We start from the raw sequence: 11600 nt of genomic DNA on the forward strand, positions 1-11600 counted from the left end.
CGATGCCGAGATAAGTCACATTAATTTTGTAATTATAAATGTTTTAAAACGAACAGATATCGTTTGTTTGTTGTATTTATGACAAAAATGAACTGGTATTGTTGACTTGTTGTGCAGGGTTGCAAAATGAAGTGCAGAGATGATCAGAGACAATCGATCACACCAATCGTTGCATCAAAGGTTTATTGCAGTGGTCATCAAAATACAGAGCGCTCCGGGGAATAATAGTCACTTCTAGTGTATTCTGCCGGGGTAAAGCACATACATGGGTTATATAGTTTCTACATAAAATTCCCTGCTCCTATCAGGATTTGGCACTCAGCAGACAATTCATCCATCCCTATCCCCTAAACTCATATACTCAACCAATAGAGGATAGCTGTGGGGCATGATTGCCCCCTCCGTTGCGGTTGTTATGTTCACTTTAACTTGGAATTTATGACCTAGCAAGCAAGCAGGCATTGCCCTTCTTCTACCATCCCCCCACTGCCCCTGGACATCTGACCCAACCTAATGGTGTACTGAAACATTCCACCCTTCCCCCCTCCTTTCACAAATTCCTTACTAAACATTGTAAAACCGCACCCAAATGATCGTTGGTTGATACTGCTATCCTGTTCGGTTCCTTCGGTCCCCCCTTATGGTCCATGACCATAGGTCAGATAGACCATAGGACTTGATCTTCGGGTCCCCGCCAGATGTTACTAGCACTTGTCAGGGACCTAATATCTTAAATGCTCAAAGCATTTTGGTAGATGGAGGTCTCAGGGGTTGATTTTGTAGATGTCTCCGCTCTTGTTGGTGCGCATGTTCCTCCGCATTCTCCAGAATAGGATGAGTACAATAATCAGGCACACAAATGAGCCTAAGGATGCAATCCTGCCCGAGATGTTCCACCACCCAAACCAGTCAGGTCCACCTTTACCAAACTCTCAATCTTTACCAGGTGTCTGGGACAGATTTATTTTAGCCAAATCAGTAGCCATTTTAGCATGCACCTCAGCTAACACTGCTTCATGTTGAATTTCAGTTAGAGCCTCATTATTTTCTTAATTGTTTGATATAAGGGTTTATGGTCTATTGTGTGCAAAAATGCTTGAGCTTGCTGGTCCTGATGCCTAATCAGCTGAGGGGGTAAGGGACGTATAACATGGCTGCCTAAAGTCATAGTATAATTTACATATGAGCAATAACTAATATTAGTAGCACAGAGCCGGGTACCCATTGATAGGTGACGCCGATCGGATGTCACACACCAATGGGTTTGGTTTAGTTGCACAATCTGCTCAAACCCCCATAATGGGCATACTACCGCCCTCAATAATAGATTAGTTGCGTTCATGCAAGCGTTACAAGTACATACAACAGTTCCTTTAACTTGAATACAACACTCAATATTAAACATGCTACCATTACCTACCCATCCTATATTATTAAGGGTATAGACGTGGTTTCCCTCTGGCATCCCCAACGTTTGCACCCGACGCAACGCCTAGCGTTGCTTCGGTGTCCCTGAAAGGATTATAATTTGGTAATGTATGTCTGGAGTCTCGATTTGGGCGGGTGAGTACAGCGTCCCATATGTCAGCTGCCCATTCAATTCCGAGGCCTCCTTTTTTATCCTGTAAAGATGATCTGTGTGAGATAGAGAGCCTATTACTTAATAGATCCGTTATATCACGATTAACGTGTGCCACCACAAGGGTCCCCATTCTATAACATCTCTCTTCATGTTGTGTAACATTTACATCTGTCATTATGGCCGTAATTAAGTCCTTAAAAGCTTTCACCACTAATTTAATAGCAACAGCATTATAATGTACCCCTGTAGCTGTATTGATAAAGCTTTGAGCATTATACCAGTTTGTCCCATCATTCTGCTGTTTCTGAAACTCAGCATTCACATTATTCATGAGCTGCCCCAGACCAACCTGCTGCTTCAGATAGAATTTCTCGCTTGCGCCGTTTAGGGATGTTAGTGGACTGGTAAATACTCTGTTTTACGTATCGGGTGAGTGCATCTTTCATTTGGTCTGTGGATATCTTAGTCAGAGATAAGAAATCAGAACAATGGATCTGTGACAATTCTAATGAGTAATCACAATGCACTGTGACTCGGTGCCAGACCACCTCCTCAATGAACCCTAATAGTTCCCCCACCTCTATGAGCCTATGTGGTGAAGGGGTGAAGGTCTGGGGACAAGGGAGGTGTCATTCCGGGGTGTAAAGACATCATTACAGTATTGATCAAGGGGATAAGGTCGTTCTGCCCCTAAGTATGGAGGCACGACCAGTTTTTCCTCCTGGTTGCATGCGTTGTCCCCAGGGATTGATCTAATGAGTCAAGACAAAACACTTTCTAGTTATACATTCGACACAAAACATTCCATGGTCATGCCTTCGTTCCAGAGAATCGATATCCTCCCGCTCCTCTGTCCATCGAGGGGAAGCCTGAGACCTCCTTGACCTGTGGGTAGCAAATGCGTTCACATACAAGCTGAGCTACCCAATCGCCAGCTCTTATTTCAAAGGGCTCAGCCCCAGTATTTTGGACCAGGATACTTACATTTCCAGTATAGTTGGCATCCACTATGCCAGCCCCTATGCATATGCCATGCTTAACTGCTAAGCCGGAAAGAGGGGCAAACCTGGCATGGCACTCAGGTGGTACTTTTGTTTGTATATCTGTCAAAACAAGGCTTTGACTTCCTGAAGGCACCAGGTAGCCATACGCGCTGTATAAATAAGGCCAGCTGCCATCGGCAAAGCCCTAGTGGGTAAGTACCCCGCAGGAGGACATCCGCTTCTGCGGTTAGACACGCCACCTTTTGTGGGGGTGGCTCATGTGTCAATTGTTTTTGGTAGAGCTTTGTCTGGGTTTTGTGCACCCATTGCCCTTGGTTTTGTTTTAGGGTACATACACAGTGTATAGTGTGTTTTCACTGTGATTTGGAGATGAAAATCCCTAGCTGGACTGGGTATGCCTAGTGCAGGGGCCTCACTGATCTTTTGTTTCAGGTCGTTGAACCCCTGCTCTGCTTCCTCAGTCCACTCAATAGCTTCATATTTCTCGGGTGTGTCTTTCAGTAGTGAGTACATAGGTCCTGCTGCTATAGCAGCGTCTATGTATTTCCTGACGTAATTAATGGTACCCAAAAACTGTCTTAACTCAGTTTGACACAGTTTGAGGCTTGGGTATCAAGGTGAGGGCCAATTTCCTATCTGGGCTCATAGTCTTGCTGTTATAGCTGAGAATATGTCCCAGGTACGTTACCTCTTGTTGTAAGAGCTGAGCCTTCTTTGGGTTGACCTTGAACCCTTGGACTTTTAGGAGCAGCAAGGTGGCCCTCAGCAGTTCCTTCGCTTCTGTAAGAGAGGTACTACACAACAACAAGTCATCCACATATTGCAAAATAGTGCCATGCGGGTTGTCTTTCAAGGGTCTCAGAGCCTTGGCAAGACACTGGCGAAACACTACTGGGGTACTAATATGATACCCCTGTGGCATGCGGGTCCAGGTGTATTGAACCCCTTGCACCGTGAAAGCAAACTTCCATTGATCTGGAGGCCTTATCGATAGGCTCCAGAATCTGTTGCTTATATCAAGGACTGAGAACCAGCTGGCCTCAGCTGGTACTTCAGTCAATATAGCGTGGGGGTTAGATACTATCTCTATTCATCTTGGGCAGGGCTTGGTTCAAGCATTGGTAGTCGATTGTAAGCCTCCAGTTGCCCTCTCCCTTAGGAACTGGCCAAATTAGGCTGTTGGTGGGGAAGTTACACTCAACTACAATCCCTTGCATTAGTAAATCAGTAATAATGCCCTTTACTGCTGTCACTGCTTCAGGCTTGACAGGGTACTGCCGTTGTGGAAGATGGGCGTCTCCTTCAACTGTGATAAGCATGCCCACTGCCTTACTGCAGCCATTGCTGTGCAGAGCCCACACTTCCGGGTACTGCAAGTCCTGGAGTGTGAGAGGGAAAGATGAGACATACATTACCTCTAACTCTAAAATGTTTTGCTCATGCGTTTTAACATGATACATTTCGACTATTACAAATTCCATGAGTTTAGTTCTAAATGCTATTTACGTACCTCCATTGACTCCTTCAATTACTACAAACTCCTTTGTTACCGGGATTGGCAGATTCCAGCCCCAGTATCAACTAACATTTTACATGGGTGGCCTCTTACCTCCCCCCCTTTGCTCCGACCGAGACCACCGCACGTCACTCCCCTATCTGTGCCTCCAGCCGTTGCAACATTCTTACGTATTCACTATAATCTCCTTGCGGTTCCTCTGCCGTTTCAGACTTTCCTGTAGCCACTGCCACTTTCCACCAAATCATCTTTAAGTATCAATACGGCCACAATTAAAGCATTGCTTAAAATCGTATTCATTCTAAAACTTAGTGTGATTTCGCAGCTGTGAGCTGTGCCTTCAACATCTACTATTAACACTTCTCTGCTGCTGGACAACTGCCCAGGCACCTTATCTGCATATTGCCTGTTCTCTGGCAACACGCCCAGAATCTTATCTTGCACTGCAGCTTTGAGCTAAACTTTTAGCTTCCAGTCCTATTGCATCGCCGTTGCGATCCATATTTTATTTTAATCCACTCTCTTATATCAACTCCTGAACTAAAGCTTTCCATTCTCAAACTGTGACATATTCTGTCCCTTTTCACAGTCTGAGTTGCACTCGGCTATTCTGTGAACACAGTTTACGTGTTCCCACTCATACTTATGTAAAGGTCACATAGTGTTAAACACTTGCCTTTTCTAAAATGTTCGTTTATCTTTTGCTTAAATAAAACCAATCTAACCCAAGCAATTTATTAATAAAATTATCATTCTAAACTGACTTCTCACCAATATAATTTTCCACTATGAAAAATTACTCTACTTGGTGGATTTTATTAATGGTTTGTTTTCCTTTGCACCTTAAATTTACACATTGTTGGTGCGCTCATGGACTTTAACTAGGGTTTTATGCCAATACCCTCATCCGCCCCACTTCGTGACGGTTTATGTAACAGGTTTTTCCTATTAACAGGTTGTCCTAACTCACAAATAGGTCAACATGTAATAGCCAACAGACAAACATATATTAGATACATATGTAACACTTAGTTCAGAGACTCCACATTATGCTCAACTATTGCTACTTAAAATATGACTATAGTCTTACGTGTATGGTATAATTTTCACAACCATACAGCTTGCTAGCATGGTCGGCCACAAACACAATATAACACCAACAAAATACAACTGTCCTTTACAACACACACACTAGTATCTGTCGCAAAAATATTTTTTATGTTCTCGTCTAGATCCCTTATTTTGTTTCAGGTTTAGTCCCTGACTTATACTATCATTGCGTTATACATGATTTATTAATGTCTTAGTTACCACATTAATCTAGTTATCATCACCTCTCCTGTTAGAAGCTCCGTAAAAAATTAATTGTGTAATTGTTTTTACCTGACAGCCTAACTATGCAGTGACGGCGCCCTCAGACACACACTCACCTGCCTAGTTACAACCAGATGAACACACTCAATGCCTTTTTACTCATTACACCTATGCAACTTCACAACCCACAGGTTTTTGGATTCCAGTTCACCCGCTACACACTCAAACGGTATCGCTTACCCCAGACATCTAATCACGAGTCCGCACACCAACAGAAGCGCAACGAACATCTTGGAATCCTGCCGACAACGCCTATTTGTAGGGTCGTAAAATGAAGTGCAGAGATGATCAGAGACAATCGATCACACCGATCGTTGCATCAAAGGTTTATTGCAGTGGTCATCAAAATACAGAGCGCTCCGGAGAACTTCAGTAACTAGTGTATTCTGCCGGGGTAAGGCACATACATGGGTTATACAGTTTCTACATAAAATTCCCTGCTCCTATCAGGATTTGGCACTCAGCAGACAATTCATCCATCCCTACCCCCTAAACTCATATACTGAACCAATAGAGGATAGCTGTGGGGCATGATTGCCCCCTCCGTTGCGGTTGTTATGTTCACTTTAACCTGGAATTTATGACCTAGCAAGCAAGCAGGCATTGCCCTTCTTCTACCTTCCCCCCACTGCCCCTGGACATCTGACCCAACCTAATGGTGTACTGAAACATTCCACCCTTCCCCCCTCCTTTCACAAATTCCTTACTAAACATTGTAAAACCGCACCCAAATGATCGTTGGTTGATACTGCTATCCTGTTTGGTTCCTTCTGTTGCATTTCAGAAAATGAATTAAAAAATAGCGTAGTATTATATTGTGTGCTTGACAGTAATTTATACATTGGTTTTACAACAATTCTATAGAAAAATTTATATAATGTGACATTATATTTTATAGCCACTTACTGTCAAACATTGCATATGATATGTTTGACCTAAAAAATGTAGCCTACGCAATGTCATCTACAACAACATTAATTAAATTCGTATTTTAAGCATACACTGCTTAAAAATGCAGCACAACTTAACCAAAAACAAAAAGATATCATAAAAATATCTGGTTACAAAATTCACTCAAAATTGAATTTGTTACTTAACAAAAGACATCACAGTAATCAATTCCTGCTTCAAAATAATAATAATAATAATAATAATAATAATAATAATAATAATAATAATAATAATAATAATAAATACATAACTTTAACCATCAGTGTTATTTAGGAGTCAACTTTATTTTTTTTTTAAAGCATCAGAATAATATTCTATTCATATAAAGCATGATATGTTAGCTTGCGTAGTTCAGAAGTGCAGCAAAGGGGGTTTCCAATTTCCTGTCAATTAGTACCTATTTACTATTTAAGCCCTGATCACTTGCACCTTTGCTGTCTAGCGTTTCGTTTTTGTAGCAAACACTCAGACGCCGTCTTTTCGTGCTTCTCCACTAATCTACACTTTGTTGCCTTTCACTGGAGGTCAATTCTCTGCGCAGCGCTCCCAAGATATTATCAAATATTTTCCTACCTGCTCCGGTGCTGCTTCTCATCATTCAGCTTCTCCATTTGGCTGCAGGAGCTCCAGGATTAGTCTTTCCTGCTCTTTCCAGCCTCCAGCCCAGCAACAGCACTGGTCAAACCGCAGCTTCATTTCTCATTTCATCTGCGTCTTCATTAGACAAACTGGCCCTCCACTAAAATCTCTAAAGCTCCTTCAACAAGACATCGACATTCCCGTCGTCAGCGTTTGCCTTGCCATTGCTCCTCTATTTAATCCACCATGAAGATCTGTCAGCTGAACATTCCTTTACTCTTCGCTCGCAATCAAGCGCCCCTCCTCCGCTCCCACAGCCAGCCAATTATCGTTCCTTCATGGGATCCTGCCCTGGACTTCTATTGGCTACGTTCAACATTTTAGGGACCTGTCTATTCAGTTTCGTGCTCCATTTCGCCGTGTGGCGACTTGTGCTTTCGACTCGTCACAACAAGATCCAACAACACTGCTGTTTTGCAACTTTTCCACCAGCACTTCTCTGTCCGTGGCTACCACGGCAACGCCCTCATTGCGTGACTGCGGGGAGTGGTAAGTACCCATGGTGACCAGGCAGCTTAATCTGCACTGTGAGCTCCGTGTCTCAGTACTGCAATTTTCTGGCTTGCTTGCTGCTGCGCTTTTACAACCTGCGAGGGCTCATTCAACTCTTTGAATTGTGACATCTAAATACTGCGTTAACGTATTCATATACATGACTGACTGTCCTAAAACGTGTAACAAAGATATCAAAATCTAAAAGAGTACGCAATTGTTGTTCTACACCGACAAGGATTTTAATCACAATAACCAAATATTCTACCCAGCTTCACTCAAACCAATGATTAATTCTAATCATAACCGCTAGATGGCAGTATAACACCACAAATTTTATACAGTCTCTAAACTGGTTTGCTATCACTGTGAAGCTCACACGCTCCAGCTCTTCTACACATCCCACAGTTTGTTGTCATTCCAGGGATTTACAGGAGACCCCCTCCTCCTCAACCTTTTGTAGCAACTGACATTTTCCAATTTCAACAGTTCCCCTCTTCAAGGACCTGGTCATAAAGCAACCTTACTCAGCTGTTTGAGATGCTCAGTATCTACCATCATAGTAACGTCCTGCTTTCCTGCATCAAGCATCCATTCCTGTGACTTATTCATGTTTCCTCATCTGGCGCTGCTCCTCCAGTCCGACCAGCTTCATCAAAGTCATCATTTCATCAACACGAGCCGCTAGTCAGTCATGGAACCATGTCCTACGATTTATCAATGTTCCAGTCAATGTTCTCCTACCCCCAGTAGACATTAAACTGCTCCCGACCAATCAATAGGTTTTGCAGATGCCTCGGAGCAACATATTCTTCATCCTCTCTGGTTCTGCAGCGGTCTCAGATCTCTGCAATCTTCATCTCTGCCCAAAAGCAGCCCCATCTCTGGCTCCATCTAAATTGGCCTTAACACCGAAAGACCAATATCTACTGCATTCAGCAGATCCCTACTCTCTGCAGCAGACCACTTCACTCTACCGATGGTAGTCCTCCGTCTCTATTCCAGATCTCTGCTTCAGCAAATCTCTGGTTTCACAGCTGGGCCTCTGCACACAACTGACAGCACTCCATTGTTTTCTCCCTCAGACCTCTGCTCTGTTCAGCAGATCCCGCCCTCTACTGTTAATTGCTCCTCACTACAGCAGATCCCCACTCCCTCTTCAGATCTGTTCACTACTGCAGCTGCAAAGTCGCTCTAGTTTACTGTTGAAGTCTGCTGCTGCACTTCTTCAGAGCCAACAATGCTCCAGCATTCCTCCAATACGCAGATCGTGGCAGTATTCCCACAATCAAGGCTAATGCTAATCTCCATCTAATCCAAATACGGGGCACTTCTTCAGCAATCCTATTCCTCCCAAATGTTACAGGATTAATACTTGGTTTGAGACGTGGTACGAGACTGGAAATCTGTCTTGATTATGAGTTAAGGATTTCCACTATTAAGAGAATAACTGGCGTTGCGAAACCCAAATCTCTGAATGTGAGTTTACCTTTTCCATTTCAAGCAGACATGATAGTAGCAAACCGCTGATCGATCCTGTATTAACTAACACATAGAAAGGCGGCATCTCATCTTTGCCCTCATTTCTAGAACATGGGGCGCAAAGGAGCCGTGCTTCCCCAGTAGCCGATTTATGTTTGTTCAGTCCAGCTGCCACCTCAGCCCTCAGTTCCAGCTCTTCTTCTGCCTCTACTTTCGGTATCCAAGTTCAGTCAGTTGGTCCCATTTGATTCCACAACCCCCATCCAGAATCCTCAGCTTCTCCAGATGCTATTTAACTGAAACCTACTCTCAGTAACCCCCTTCAATCTGCTCAGCATTACATGTCTGCAGCCCTCCACTTTGTTCAAGAGTCAAGTATCAAGTTCCCTATCTCCCCTTTCAAGGTTTCTCCACAGCAGGACCCCCCCCCCCCCCCCCTCCCCTCCTCAGACCATCTGTTCATTGATTCCTCTCACTCCTATCATCACTCGCCTTGTCTCGAGCAGACCTCCCTCCATTCCTCCACCCTTGCCTCCAAGCAGGCCTCCTTCCTCTCCACCCTTGCCTCGTGAGTAGGCGTCCCTCCTCAACTCCACCCTCTCCTCCAGAGCAGGCCTCCCTCCTCGTTTCCTTGCATGGCCCCCTCCTCTCCACCCTCACCTCCTCGCAGGCCTCCCTCCTCTCCACCCTCTCCTCCAGAGCAGGCCTCCCCCCTCGACTCTCCCCTTCCCCCCCAGCCTGATCACGAATGTGGGGGAACTGGTCCCCCTCTGCAGTGGATTCCTACATTCATTCATCCTTCCCTCATATAGTTGCTGCTCCTTCTAAATATGCTAGAATCATCTCTACTCTTCAGAAAGGCTGCTTCTCCCCCTACGAGGATATACTCATGGAGACCATCTGCCTCACAGCCTTCTTTGGCTTTCTCAGAAGCTCTGAATTCACAGTTCCCTCAGCTTCTTGCTTCCCCTCGGTGAGTATTCGTTTATGTGACCTCTCTTCTATTTCCAACTCCTATTTCCTTATTCGGCTGCGCACTTCAAAGACAGACCAACTCCAGCGCGGTCAATTCATTCAGCTTTCAAGGACCAAGTCTGCTATCTGCCCCTTTTCAGCAATGTCAAGATATCTCTCATGCAGGAAACCCTGCCCAATGTAGGGGAATAATTGCATAGAACCATTCACGTACCTGTTTGTTGCTACTCTGTACTACCATTATTCACCGAGTTATACACTTTAAAACAATTAGAGTTTATGAAATATATTAAACTGCAGGTACATGTCACTGAAAACCAAACTGTGGATGGTGTGACAACTGAGCTGGCTCCAGCTTATCTGTTAATTACCCCGACCTGCTGGCTCCAGCTTATCGGTTGATCTTTATTGTGTTACCTCGTAAATACCTGTCCCCCCTGTTGTTGTTCCCCCAACTGAGTTGGCTCCAGCTTATTGGTTGAAAGGGAAACTACCCTGTCTCTCTGAAAAGGTATAATTACTGTATGCTAACTCTGTATGGCAGAACACTGCTCGGGCTTCCTAACACTGATGTGTTGAGCTGTTCTCGTTTGCGCAAACAAATAAAGCTTTATATTTCTGAACACCTGGTGCAGTTGGCTCTTTTAGTCCTGTTCTGCAGTGGATTCTTATGTTCATTTATCACCCTCTGACATAGTTGCAACCCATTCCAAAATTGCTAGTATGCCTGAAGTGGGGGCTACCTGTCTGCCGGAGCCACTAGAGGTTTTCCCCTAATTAGCTTCAAGGGGTTTTTTCCTCTCCACTGAGCAGCAGGTATACACATAGTCATATCCTACTAATTTACTAACCATTCTTCTGTTTGTCCCGTTTGTCCTTCTAGTCTTTTGTTTATGTTATGCGCTGGCATGTGCTCTTTTGTTTGTCTCACGGTGTGGGAGATTTGGTGAATTGCCGGGGGTCCATCCTTTTGGGAGGCAAGTGACCATCACTTCCCCGACCTCAGGGCAGGCTTCAGCCTCCCTTGACCTTCAGGGGAGTTCTCACCGTGTGAGTCAGAGCGGACCCCCGGCCACACTCTGTTCTTTCGCAGCTCTTTGTCTTATCTTGCCTCACTCAAGGCTGTTCTATACTCTGTCTCAGTTCGGGATGTGGCTACTCATGCTCGAGTCCCATACTAACCTTTATGCCTTGTTCTTATCTCAGGTCCCAGGCAGCGTGAAGTCTCGGTCAATTGGGGGTCTAACGAGCACCCCTTTACAGAAGTCTCAGATGCTGGGTACCTCTCCCTCTCTATCTCTTTTCGTGTCCCAGTCTTCCGGGACCATCTTCCTCTGAGGGGCGGCTCCCCGAGTCATAACCCTCATATATGTTTTCGGTTCCTAGGTCCTTCTGCCCTGAGCTCGTGTCGGCATCGTCGCCCTCAGTCAGTCACCACTTCTGTTTTCTGTCTTCAGTTGCTAGGCCTTCAGCCCTGGGCTCGTGTCGGCATCACCGCCCTCAGTCAGTGACCACTTTCTGTATCCTGTCTTCGGTTGCTGGGTCCTTCGCCCCTGGGCTCATGTCGGCATCGCCGCCCTCAGTC

The sequence above is a fragment of the Polyodon spathula genome, chromosome 1 (genome assembly GCF_017654505.1).
Source record: "Polyodon spathula isolate WHYD16114869_AA chromosome 1, ASM1765450v1, whole genome shotgun sequence".
Classification (NCBI taxonomy): Eukaryota; Metazoa; Chordata; class Actinopteri; order Acipenseriformes; family Polyodontidae; genus Polyodon; species Polyodon spathula.